The sequence below is a fragment of the Polypterus senegalus genome, chromosome 1 (assembly GCF_016835505.1).
Source record: "Polypterus senegalus isolate Bchr_013 chromosome 1, ASM1683550v1, whole genome shotgun sequence".
In the NCBI taxonomy this organism is placed as follows: domain Eukaryota; kingdom Metazoa; phylum Chordata; class Cladistia; order Polypteriformes; family Polypteridae; genus Polypterus; species Polypterus senegalus.
The window spans coordinates 27,756,998-27,769,763 of record NC_053154.1 but is presented as its reverse complement, the minus strand read 5'-3'; the positions used below and the strand labels follow the sequence as shown (position 1 = coordinate 27,769,763).

General features: G+C 36.3%; 1 protein-coding gene across 2 annotated transcripts in view; it reads right to left on the bottom strand.

Annotated features, from left to right (window-relative positions):
• The window catches only part of hnrnpc (heterogeneous nuclear ribonucleoprotein C), a 46,103-nt gene extending 35,054 nt beyond the window's left edge, over positions 1–11,049 (bottom strand). The window contains exons 1-2 of one of the 2 annotated variants that reach the window (XM_039745180.1): positions 10,916–11,049; positions 4,295–4,319 (exon numbers count right to left, since the gene is read on the bottom strand). The gene's annotated coding sequence lies outside the window, so the exon portion shown is untranslated. The remainder of the gene's footprint in view (positions 1–4,294; positions 4,320–10,915) is intronic. The other variant, XM_039745182.1, reaches the window with a different exon arrangement.
• Positions 11,050–12,766: the final 1,717 nt, after the last annotated feature.

Here is a 12,766-nt window from a genome sequence, read left to right as displayed (position 1 = left end):
ATTTTCCACAAGCATCAGGTTTTCTTCACACAGAGAACTACAGACATGTAATAGACACTTCACTATTTTAAAGCCCCTCAAAACTCAACCTGCTGCTATTTTGAAGGAATGATGTGGATAGGACCGATACTCTATTGGGCTGAATGGCATGTTCTCATCTAAATCTTTCTAATGTTCCAATATAATCTTTAAACTCTTGCTCATTTAAAGATATAATTTGGGTATTAAATTCTTAAAATGTTCTGGATTTAATAGCCAACTTGGTGGCTGGTGAGAAGATTGAATTAATAAGCTGGTCGATGCATTTTATTGATCAATGTCTACAAACCTACTGCATTTAACTGGTTGGTGTGAAAAACTTGCTATACATTCCTAATTAATGAACTACTTTCAACTGTTCAAAATATTACAATTTTCCCGTTTAAAAACTCAATGAAAACAGAATCCACAAAGCATGCATTTATTAGAGAGAAACATGTCTCGGGTATAGCCTCCTTAGGCATATATATCCACAGCGTAATCTTGGGCAGACTTAATTTAACACTCATATCATACAGATAATACATTTAGGAGGTCTGAACACTTAAAAGTACGCCTTTTGAGAAAGATTTGGGAGTCATCACGGACTCATCCCTATAAACAGCATTCAAAAGCCGTTTTAGCTTTCTTGTACAGGCTGAACCAACTAGGTCATAATGAAAATGGCCATTCTGAAAGCACCAACACATTCATGATTTTGGGGCTACTATATCTGTTCTAAGCGGTCTGTGTGCATATGGAATCCCATTCTCCTCATTCACAAGTTGGCACCTATCACAGCATTACCAAGAACCGGGACAGAACCAACCCTGAATAGGATACCCATCCAGTGCTGGGCAGTCACACTAGGCCAATTTACTTAACATGGGCTTTTAGAACTAATGAGACTACTTCATGGTTATGTCATAGTGTTATTGGTACTAAAATGTTGACTTTGTTATCGATACCAGCTTTGATCATTCATGACTAGAATGGATCCAATGCAAATAATGTTTAGCTCCAAAAATCCACCCAACCCCCAATTGGACAGGGCCCATTTGCAAATTGAAATAGACCGTTTTTACCTGATCAAGCCCCAGGTGGTGAATAATGGCTTCTGGGCCTTACCAGTCAACTTTTTTTTTTATTTTTTTTTTTTTTTAGAGAAGTAGAACTTGGTGGGGGGGAGTTATAAGGAGGCCTAGAGCCTAGATTAGATTCGAGAAGCATCAAGGGAATACACTCTAAAAACCAGAGTGCAAAACACTTCCTTGCTTAAAAGAAACCAAAACAAAGCCTCTATCAATTGAGGTGTTGTACAAACTGACAGAATGACCAAACTATACATTTTCAAAATCTCATTTGTGGGTTAAGAAAATTATTCATAAAAATATTGCAAAAAAGATATATTAGTCAACTTCTGGGAAAACAACTGCATTTACAATTAACCACCACTGGAAGTGTTTAGAGCAGTTGTGAACATTTTCAGTAGCATTTCAAGCAATGGGAACGCTGGAAATATACATTGAAGTATGGATTCTGAATATATTCAAAAGGTGATGCAATTTACCACTGAACAGCAGAGATCTCAAGTTTACACTTGGCTTTAATATCTTATGTACAGAAACTTCTAGCATTAGAAATCTATCAGCCAATTCAAACTAGGACATTTGTGACTTCTGACCATCAGAAATGTGTATTTCATGTGATCTGTGTTGTGCATACAGTGCGTATAAGAATCATCCCCTTTCAAAATAATCACATTTCATCTCAGCGATTCATTTTATTTTTCTTCTTAACTATAGCTATTATATCTTTCAATTGGCTGTGCTATGGCAAGTTACATTGAATAAGTACATCTGGAAAAATGCGTCTTCATTTCAGGCTGAAAAGCAACAAAATGTCAATATTTTGAAGGTGGGAATTCTCTTCTATACACAATACTTATTGTATACTGCACCATTACCACACTTAGTCTAATTTGCATTCTGATTCAAATATATGGTACAGTGCATTTCAGGACGACAGAAATGGCCCAGCATGTATTAATTAACAGAACTGCCTTCCACTCTAACTTCAGAAGGAAAACATCCAGCTGTTTCTTTTTTTAATCCCAAAAAACACAAAGAAAAATGCATAAAATCTTCCCATCTATGTTCATAAAGCTGTTACATCTCTAAAATAGACTACCTTCTCCTATAGTTTGGTGTGTAAAATAAAAAAATGACCAGTGCTCTATACATTCATTAACTGGACATAGGATGAACTCTGCAAACTGTATTCTCATAGGAAAAAAGAAAACAGGTTACTTTGATATTGAGAATACTATATTGTCTGGTACTTCTAGGCTGTAGGTTAAAAAATTCTTAAACCTAGTGCTGCATATTAGTCACACATTTGGGAGGTGGATGGATTTTGCACAAACAATAAGAGGAACATTCTCTTGGAACTTTATTTACAATATACACATTTATTCATAAACACTGTTTCACTCAGATATTTAAGATGTAAACCAAAATTTTAATTTTCAACTGAAAAGTTAACAAGAAATTATTCATTTAAAAGGTAAATTGAAGATTTCAAATCAACAGCACTTTCTATGAGCACGTATGTAGTAAAAAGCAGGGATGGGCAAAGTCATTCCTGGAGGGCCGCAGTGGCTGCAGATTTTTGTTCCAACCCAATTGCTTAATAAGAAGCTCTTATTGCTCAAGTGACACTTCAGCTTCATTTTCGTTGTCTCCCTCATTAAGATTTTGAACCCTTATTGCTTATTCAAGTCTTAAACGGCTGCATTCTCGGTTTTTAATTGCTCCTTATTAGCAATAAGATGCAAATGACAAAAGAAACCAGCAGTTCTCCATTTTGCTTGTTACCCTTTACACCTGTGTGTATTTATCGTGCACTATTTGGTTTAATTAAATACTTTGAAGGAAAGAGAAAAAAGGATTGGAAATTACCCATCCGTTTTACACTTCAAAGTATTTGGATGATATCCTTAGAATGGAAAAAAAAATCTAGGATATGAGAATGACTTGACAGAGTTAAAGCACTAACAAGCCATGAAATGTAGTTATTGGCAAGGATTGTTTTCTAATTAGGCAACTGGGTTGGAACAAAAACCCGCGGCCACTGCGGCCCTCCAGGAATGACTTTGCCCACCCCTGTAGTAAAGCATCCAACAGCCTTACAGTCAGAAAGCTTTTTCTGATCCTAGGTATCTGTCATCACAGGTTTACATTAGAGACGACTGTTGTCTTTAAGCACTTCAGCTGTGCTTCAGATTCATCCTGGGTTCCATGGTGTTAATATTCATTTCTTCTAGATACACAAGCTTCTTACCAAAGGACATTCTGGCAGATCAATTAATGACTAATTATCCCAAATGAAGCATTCCTTATTTAATGTGAATGCTCAATACAACATTCAACTTTTAGTTTTATTCTGGCTTAGGACTCCAAGAATTGATCTAACCAGTTTTGAAAACAGATTATGGTAAAATGTTAAGAACTACTCCTTCTGATACTGCACTACAACTACATGTGTTCTCAAACTGGAAATGTATATTCAACTGTCTTGGGCTTAAACAACTTCCACAAATCATTAGTGTTCTACTTTGACAAGTACTGTACCATCCATAAACCTGAGGTATCGACTGCTTTAATAACCAGTTTAAGCCTTCACCACATTTTCATCATGTAGGTCTTTTTTGCAGAAAACCATATTTCATGCTGAACTGGAACTCAACTTTGGATTAAGTTGTTAGTTTTCTAAATTGTACTTTGAAAGATGTATATTCAAAGCCTGAATTCCTTATCAGTTTTGATTTTAGCAATAAACATAACTAGTGCATAACCAATTAATGGGGTGACAACAGATTACTTGCCTTTACTGCAGGCCAATTGTATAATCTGTAAAGTTCCAAGAAGCTGACTATTCTGACATGAAATTCACTTAAATACAACGAAACAATACTATTTATAAAAAAAGACAGTCCCAACTGAAGACACGGTAAAATGCTAGGATCTACCCCAAGGTAAAAAAAAAAAAAGAATTTCACAGAAAATTTATGTTAATATTCTAATTTCTAAAAATACGCATTAATAAAAAGGATGCCTTTAACTGTTAAAATTTGACAGCCAAAAAATTCAAGTATTAAAAGAAAAGCGCAACATGCCATCGCTTAAGAAAGTCTAACCCAAATGAGGGGATTTAAAAAAAAAAAAATTACTTCACATGAAGATAGAACCAAAAGTGGAAAAAAAAAATGACTTACAGGTCGTCGTTGCTCAAAAAAGTTGCTGCAAAAACAGAAACAAAAAAAAAAGTGAGGGGTGAAAACAATCAATTTAAAAAAGTGTACCAGCTGTTCATAATACATGTCCTCATGTGAAACATATTGGTGTTTTTAAACTCTAAATTGTAAATCTGCTGGAAGCACCAATGGCACACAAAATTCAGAATATGCTCTGGTCAATTACTTAAAACAAAAAAAAAAACAAACAAAAAAAAAAAACACCCAAAAGTAACTACCATTAAAGCCAAGGTCCATTCCAATAATTTAATGTTAAATATAAACTGAGAAAAAGGAGGGAAACACCGTACAGAAAACAGGTACTCTTGACCTTCAGTATCTCAATCCTGGTATGTTAAACCAATAAAAAAAAAAAAAGTCAGTTTTAAAGTCTTAAGAATAATGATGAATATATGCATAATACTACCAAGACCACATTCATAATGCTTGGATCCAGTAACATGCTAATCAAACTTCAACAATGAGCGAACCTTGCCTGAAATCTTGCTTCCTCAGCAGTGGCCCATAATATTCTGCAGGTTTCTTCTCTATTTCCAGGGGAAACCATAAAACAAACTAATGTTTTTCAATTAGTAACACTTGTATAACTGATGGGCGGAGGGGGGACGACTTGGTATGGGGTGAGGGTTAGATAATGCATTAAATGCGTTCTCATTACACACTGCTTTTACACTAAAATTCCATTCTATATCCTATTCAAACAAAAGGCCCTTGTAAAGGTCACTGTTGTTGGGCCACCCCATCTTCAGTAATCATCATCGATTCCTTCCATGAGAACCCTAAATACAAAGAGGACTGTTTGATTTATGTTAGGTAGATTGCACAGAGGGGACTGGGCGGTCTCTTGGTCTGGAATCCCTACAGATTTTTTTTTTTTTCTCCAGCCTCTAGAATTTTTTTTTGTTTTTTCTGTCCACCCTGGCCATCGGACCTTACTCTTATTCTATGTTAATTAATGTTGATTTTTATTTTTTGTGTCTTCTATTTTTCTATTCTTCATTTTGTAAATCACTTTGAGCTACATTTTTTGTATGAAAATGTGCTACATAAATAAATGTTGTTGTTGTAATACTTTCCACGGCCCTCTGAGGAAGTCTCGGACCAATCGAGAGATGGTACTTCCTTCAACATTTTCTCTCTGCAACTGGGTCTCTTCTCGGCTGGTACTGCCTGTTAATCAAACCAAGAGTTGTGCCAACTGGTGCACCACACCAAAACATCTCAACTGGCATTTAAATTAGGTGAAGCAGTTACTCATTCTGGGTGCCCCATGACACTGCTGAACTCCTTACTCCACTACAGAGAACGCACCCAGCATCCATCTGCATTTTAGCCATTATACTGACCAAAAAACTGAGATGTTGACTGTCAAGATGTGTCCAGTCTCACTACCTTAGTCTGTTGGCTGCAATATACTGCCACTGCATGGATTTCCCTGGAGAACCTCACAATTACCTCTTGCCTATCTCAAGAAAATAACCAATGTTGGTTTCAACTTAGGGCAGCTGGTCACCAACTACCTGCTGGGAACAAAACACTCATGCTTGGGAAAAGAACATTCTCCTAAAACTGGAGAGGCCAAGTCCCAGCTCAAATACATCACATTCCCTTGCAAACTACTCAAATGTGTGCCAATGAGGAATGAGAAGGACAGCATTGTCTAAAAAACTAAACTATGTATTTGCGAGCCAGATAGTCAGCTCAGATTGTCCCGATATTCTGTACCTAAACTTCATAAATGGGAAAGCGACCAGATCCACCCTTGGCACAGTTTAACACTGAACAAACCTGACCTAATGCATAGATGCAAGCACAGCTCTGTCTCTACCAACTGAGAGACCTATACACACAGTAGCTACAACCGAATACCATACATTTATTGCTCAAGATACCATGGGGGTGGCGTCAAAGTTTTCCAAACTCCATAAAGAACATGGAGGCAAAATTAGTAATAGGTTTTTTCAGTATGAAATTCAGATGTAAAATCATAATCACCAAAATTAGTAATTATGATTTTACATCTGAATTTCATACTGAAAAAACCTATCACATTTGATTTTCCCTTTTTGAATTTTATGAAGTGAAGAAGTTACCCAAAAAACTTTTTTTGGTAAATCTGGCGCGGATAATCGAAGTCTTCACTGACAACCAAACACCCCAGAATAAACACGGGGGTCAGGGAAACGGGATTAAACAATGTGCAACTCGTATGATTGTTAGGCATTAGGTAAATCTCATTGAAGAATATTATAGTGCACATTTAATGCAAAGGTACTGAAAAATTAAAATGCGTCTTAAATTCAGCCCAGGCTCTGAGATGTAAGGTTTATTTACCACCACTAACAGCTAAGAAAATGCAAATGCAAACTAAGTTGAAAGCTGTACAAAAAAAAAGTAATGACTTGGTTTGTTTTGCTACTACAAATTTTAAAAATTGCCAAATAGCAAAGCATGGTGGGGCATGTGTCACTACTGAATTTACACTTTATATATAAAAAAAAAAAAGTTCAAAATAAGTAAAAGTCAATTCTCAAATGTCAGGAAGGTTTTTTGTGCAATTAAAAGAAAAAGGTTTTTGTCCAACTGAGCAACACATAAATAATTCAATCGTTAGGGAGATTTCCTGTAAAAAATCCTTGTTATGCCTACAACCATCTGACTCCCACCCCACCTGGAAACATGTCATGGACACCAAAATTTGATGCAAACATCTCTCACTGCTGAGCATATTGTTTACTGGAAAAATGAAGAAAACACTGAGAAATGACTGACATCAATAAACAGTCAATAACATCAATCAGCATTGTAGAGGAAAATTAAAATGAATTATAGGTACACATTCAACACGGCACATGTACAAGGGTTTGCATTCAACTCTGCAGTTTGGTTCAGTATCACTCCAGTTAGCCATTAAAAAAAGGCCCATTTCAAAAACTCTAGCCTGTACAATCAAAACTTTTCATCCCTGATAAGTGCCTCACTGTCATTAAAAAAAAACATTTTCTCCCTATATACAACTTGTGCATTTTATCATTTGCCCCGCCCCGTTTCATTATTTCAAATGGGATATATATATAGTCCTGAAGTACTGTATGTTTTGTTTGTTCCACGAAGGCTTTGCATAGTATGGACTTACCATACTTCATCAGAATGTGGCAGAGAACATTTCACAGAAAAAGCACACTTAAAAAGGTTGCACGTCAACTCTAAAAAGCTGTCCCTCAAAATGTTTACCAATTTTCTGAAAGCTTGTTAGTTATAGATATACATCTTAAGCATTATAATGAGAAAGCAGAGAAGCACAGATTTGGCAGGGACTGGTAGAGCAATAATACATCAGGCGTATTTATCCAGCACAAACCTACTGTATCAGTTTGTGTGCTCTCCACATCAATATTCATTGTGATCCACATCAGTGAAGGTAAATTACCTGTAAAGTAGCTTTCTGCAGCACTTGCATGTAATGCTGCCAATAAATGTATCTGAACAGATATACTTGTTCTAAATTCAGATTTATATATGAAGGAAACTAACGGTTTTGAGCCTACTTCAGAGTTACAGAAATAAGAAATCTTGGCTTTACAAGGCTGGAATCAACTCAGGACAAGATGCTGCCCATTAACACTGCAACTATTGAGGACTGCCAATTCACTCAACATATACAGTACAGGCCAAAAGTTTGGACACACCTCCTCATTCAATGTGTTTTCTTTATTTTCATGACCATTTACATTGGTAGATTCTCACTGAAGGCATCAAAACTATGAATGAACACATGTGGAGTTATGCACTTAAAAAAGGTGAAATAACTGAAAACATGTTTTATATTCTAGTTTCTTCAAAATAGCCACCCTTTGCTCTGATTACTACTTTGCACACTCTTGGCATTCTCTCGATGAGCTTCAACAGGTAGTCACTTGAAATGGTTTTCACTTCACAGGTGTGCCTTATCAGGGTTATTTAGTGGAATTTCTTGCTTTATCAATGGGGTTGGGACCAGCAGTTGTGTTGTGCAGAAGTCAGGTTAGTTGGACGATCATTTATTTTTCAACAGGACAATGACCCCAAACACACCTCCAGGCTGTGTAAGGGCTATTTGACCAAGAAGGAGAGTGATGGAGTGCTGCGGCAGATGACCTGGCCTCCACAGTCACCGGACCTGAACCCAATCGAGATGGTTTGGGGTGAGCTGGACCGCAGAGTGAAGGCAAAGGGGCCAACAAGTGCTAAAAACCTCTGGGAACTCCTTCAGGACTGTTGGAAAACCATTTCAGGCGACTACCTGTTGAAGCTCATCGAGAGAATGCCAAGAGTGTGTAAAGCAGTAATCAGAGCAAAGGGTGGCTATTTTGAAGAAACTAGAATATAAAACATGTTTTCAGTTATTTCACCTTTTTTTGTTAAGTACATAACTCCACGTGTTCATTCATAGTTTTGATGCCTTCAGTGAGAATCTACCAATGTAAATGGTGATGGAAAAAAAAAAAACACACTGAATGAGAAGGTGTGTCCAAACTTTTGGCCTGTACTGTACATCTCATGCATGTGGGGGCGAAAACCCATTCAAAAATGAGGACTGTATACAGGCTACACACCTATAGGTGCTGGAGTCAAATCCATTACACTAGACCCCTGAGGCAATACTGCACCTCTGTTTCTTAGATGCAAGAACAGATATCCAAAAATGAAAGTAGTTCAGGAATTACAGCAAGACATGTCAGCTCATTTAAAAACATCTGTCAAAAAACCTATAGATCGCCTACTGCAACAGGGTATCTAAACAAAAGTTTTCAGGAATTACTCCTAAATATGAGTTGTTAACCATCTATCAAAAAGCTAAAGACAGGATATGCAACACTTTAATACAAAAGTGCAACCATCCCAGGTTTTGAAAGTGACAGAACTTGTAAATTAAATTCAATAGCATATAAAATAAGACCACATGATTTTTTTTTTTTTTTTTGGATTTATAAGATTTCATTTCACTTGGTAATGATTTTTCTTTTTGGTTTTAAATTTTCCATGTTTGAAATTGGCTTGTACATGCCACTTGGAAGTATCCGATTTTATAACAGATAAAACTGTTATGTCCTTAACATAAAGCATTTCTTTTCAAGGCAATTATTTTGCCTTTTAAATTTTAGCATGTTTTTCCTAGTAAGCAAGAGGGAGTTTGAGAAAAACTTTAAAAATTACAATGGCTGCTGTTTATAATAGCACTCCCAAATTAAATAGCAACGTGGAAAAACAAATAATGCAGAAAAAGCTACATTGTATACATTTTAACAGTTTGTTTTACTACAGGGCACATATATTAAAAAAACAAAAAAGTACGCTAATCTATTAAACAGCAGCCAAATTTTCCACAAAGACCTAAAAGAAATATATTAGTAAGACTAACCAACAATTTTACAATGAACTATTTCAGAAAATGCAAAAACATTAACATAAGCAAGATGAACTCAACCATAGAAGGTATGACAGAAATGTATCTTGTACTACACTGATGATATGGTTTGATTAAAACTGGGTTGTGCTATATTATGCAGTTCTAAAAGTGTTAGGATTACTTTTTTCTACCCATAAATCAAAAAAGCAGGAACTATAATGCAACAGTTTAATCTAACTCGTAATAACTGCTGTCTAATCAAGCTATCGAAATGTCACGTGGGATATGTAGGAAAATCCAGTAACTGGGGCGCTAGATCAGCAAAATATTCCCTTCAGTGAAAACCTGGCAATAACTAATGTGGTTCGTTATTAGCAAGTACAGTACTGCTTTAGGCAGAGCATAGCAATCAGAAATGTGTTTTATTTTGCCGACAGAAAATTTTGAATTAATGGTACAACTAATTCATAAAATTAGGGCATGGGGATAGTTAGTTTTAGAATTTTACAACTCTGTGAAAGCTCATTATAAACTTCTGAATGCCTAATGCCTTAAAATGGAGCCTTCCAAAATGGGGCTATTATATAAGTGTTTTGATCTGAATACACAACTGTGCAGTGTGTTTGGGCAAAACTAACATTTTTGACGGTTAACTGTAAAAGAAAAGAAAACCACTGAAAGGTGGGGGAAACAAAAATGAGTAAGAAAACAAAAAGTAAAAAAAAAAAAAAAATTAAAAATATCTCGCGACTCCAGGCCTGCTCGTAATGGCGAAAAAGTACATCCTGTAGTTTCTCTTGCGATTTAAAAAGTAGGGGGAGAAAAATCACACATTAAAAATACAGGTCCATTTTAAAATAAAATCTTAAAACACTTATCGACAAAAACTAATAACACTTGCACAAACAAAACACTGCAACCGAAAGTCAAAAATAAAATTCAAAAATACGTAATCCACAATCAAAAATTCAAACCCGCCGCTTTTTGGGTTTTTAAAAAGGCACTGGCGGTTTAAAGTCACATACTTTAGAAAAACATACATGCGAAAAATGGCAATTAAAAATACTGCAGTAGTAGTAAAAATGCAAGCAGTCGTTCCCTCCGCCACCTGCAAAAATTAAAAATAAAAATATATCCAAAGTACTTCATATTCAAAAAATAAAGCTCTATGGTTTCCAAACCAAAATACTCACCGGGAGCCTATAAATATAAAAATGTAACAAATCGCACTATGTGAAACCGCTTATCTTTAAAGATTAGAATGATCTTTGTCTTTGCCTGCTACTCGCAGCTCAGGCTCTTCTCACGAAATGGCGGATGTAAGTTTCTTGTTGTCGACTTATGCACAAAGTCTAAACTATCATTCGCTTGAACAAGACTCCGCCTTAGTCAAGTTAATTGACCATTGGTGAAAATTCATGTCAATCTTTGGGTGGTGGAACCTTTTGGTGTAGGTTTTCTGTGGTAAGTGGACAGTAAGCCCTGCCTATCAACTCACTCGTCTATAGCTTATTGGTAAGTTTCTTCCAAGAGGCGGGATGTACCTGCCTTCTGATTGATATATGGAGTGAAGCTTAACAAAGCCAATATTTTAGGACTCGGAGCCGCCTTTATATTGTGTGGAAGTTGGCAGTTTTTAATCTTTAGCGAGTGGTTTTGCGATGGTAAAAAACTGTAAAAATTACGTGATATTGCAATGAAAACATTTATACGGAGAATGTTTATGATAGAAAGATGTCAATGAAACGTCTCTTTGCAGCAAGTTCCATTTACGTTTCTCTGCTTGGGAGACGCTTTTGTCCAAAATGAAGAGCTCCGAATAAAATATACGCTATTTACACTTCCTTCGTTACAAAAACATAACTTCCCGTTAGACAGAAATTCACCAAACAATATAGTCTTCAAACTCATCTTAAAACATTAACGGAGTCAGTGTTTTGAAAGGTCGAGGGCAGTTTGTTCCTTCGTGAAGAAAAGTCTCATTTGAGATTTGAAGACATGCGGGTGTGGCATCAGCAGACACCATTCAACAGCAGGCCTGTGTGGGTGAGAAGGCGCACAGGACTTCATGTGTGTTGGTGCTGACCCACTGACTTTTCTGTAGGCAGGCATCAACGGTTTGAACATAATATGTGCCACTACAGGAACCCAATGTAGTGATCTGAGAAGAGGAGTGATGTGCCACTGCACTTTGAATCATCTGCAGTGGCTTGGTGACATATATAGATACTCTTGCTATTAAGAGTTGCCATTGTCCAGACGTGACAAGACCAAAGCCCGGACTTGGCGTTGTGCTGCACATTACGTCAGATGCTGTCATGTCTTGCGAATATTGTATAGAGTATACAGTATCTGTAAGACCAAGAGACTATTGCAACATGATCTGGGAAGGACAGCTTGTCATTAACCAGGTTTCCATCCAAGGAGTTTTTGCGAAAAAATATTTAGCGCTTCAAATTTTAGCTGATGGAAATACTAATTATCGATAAAATGTTGTACATGTCGACATAATATTTTTCCGTTTAACTTTAGCGCATAAATTCCATATCGATACTTCAGATGTCGCAAAAACTACATTGGAAACACTTTTGTCGGAAAAAAGGGCTTTAACGCAAATAAATGTGTCACATGATACATTTTCATCACGTGCAATCAAAACGAGAATAGCGGAGCGGTTCGCATGGTCTGATGAAGAGACTCGTTATTTCTCGTGATGAGCCAATGCAGTAGCGGATAGGCTGGGTCTCCTGCTACTAAAAGGGGTACCTGAACTCCCTCCACATCAACTGTAGCCTGGGGGTGTCTCTCAGGATGTCTAAATAATACAAAACCGCAAAGGTAATTTACTGTGCCAGTCAAAATATTTAATAAACCGTGTGTTTCATTATCTAAACATTTTTTTCTTATTATTAAATGGCAGATGTTTTAGCATATATGAGTAATTTTCTCATTAATATTAACTTTAGTTTTTTTGATTAAACGTCGTTATTTTGTATTAATTCAAATTTCAGTTTTAATTAAAAACCTTAAGGGAAGCAGGTTAC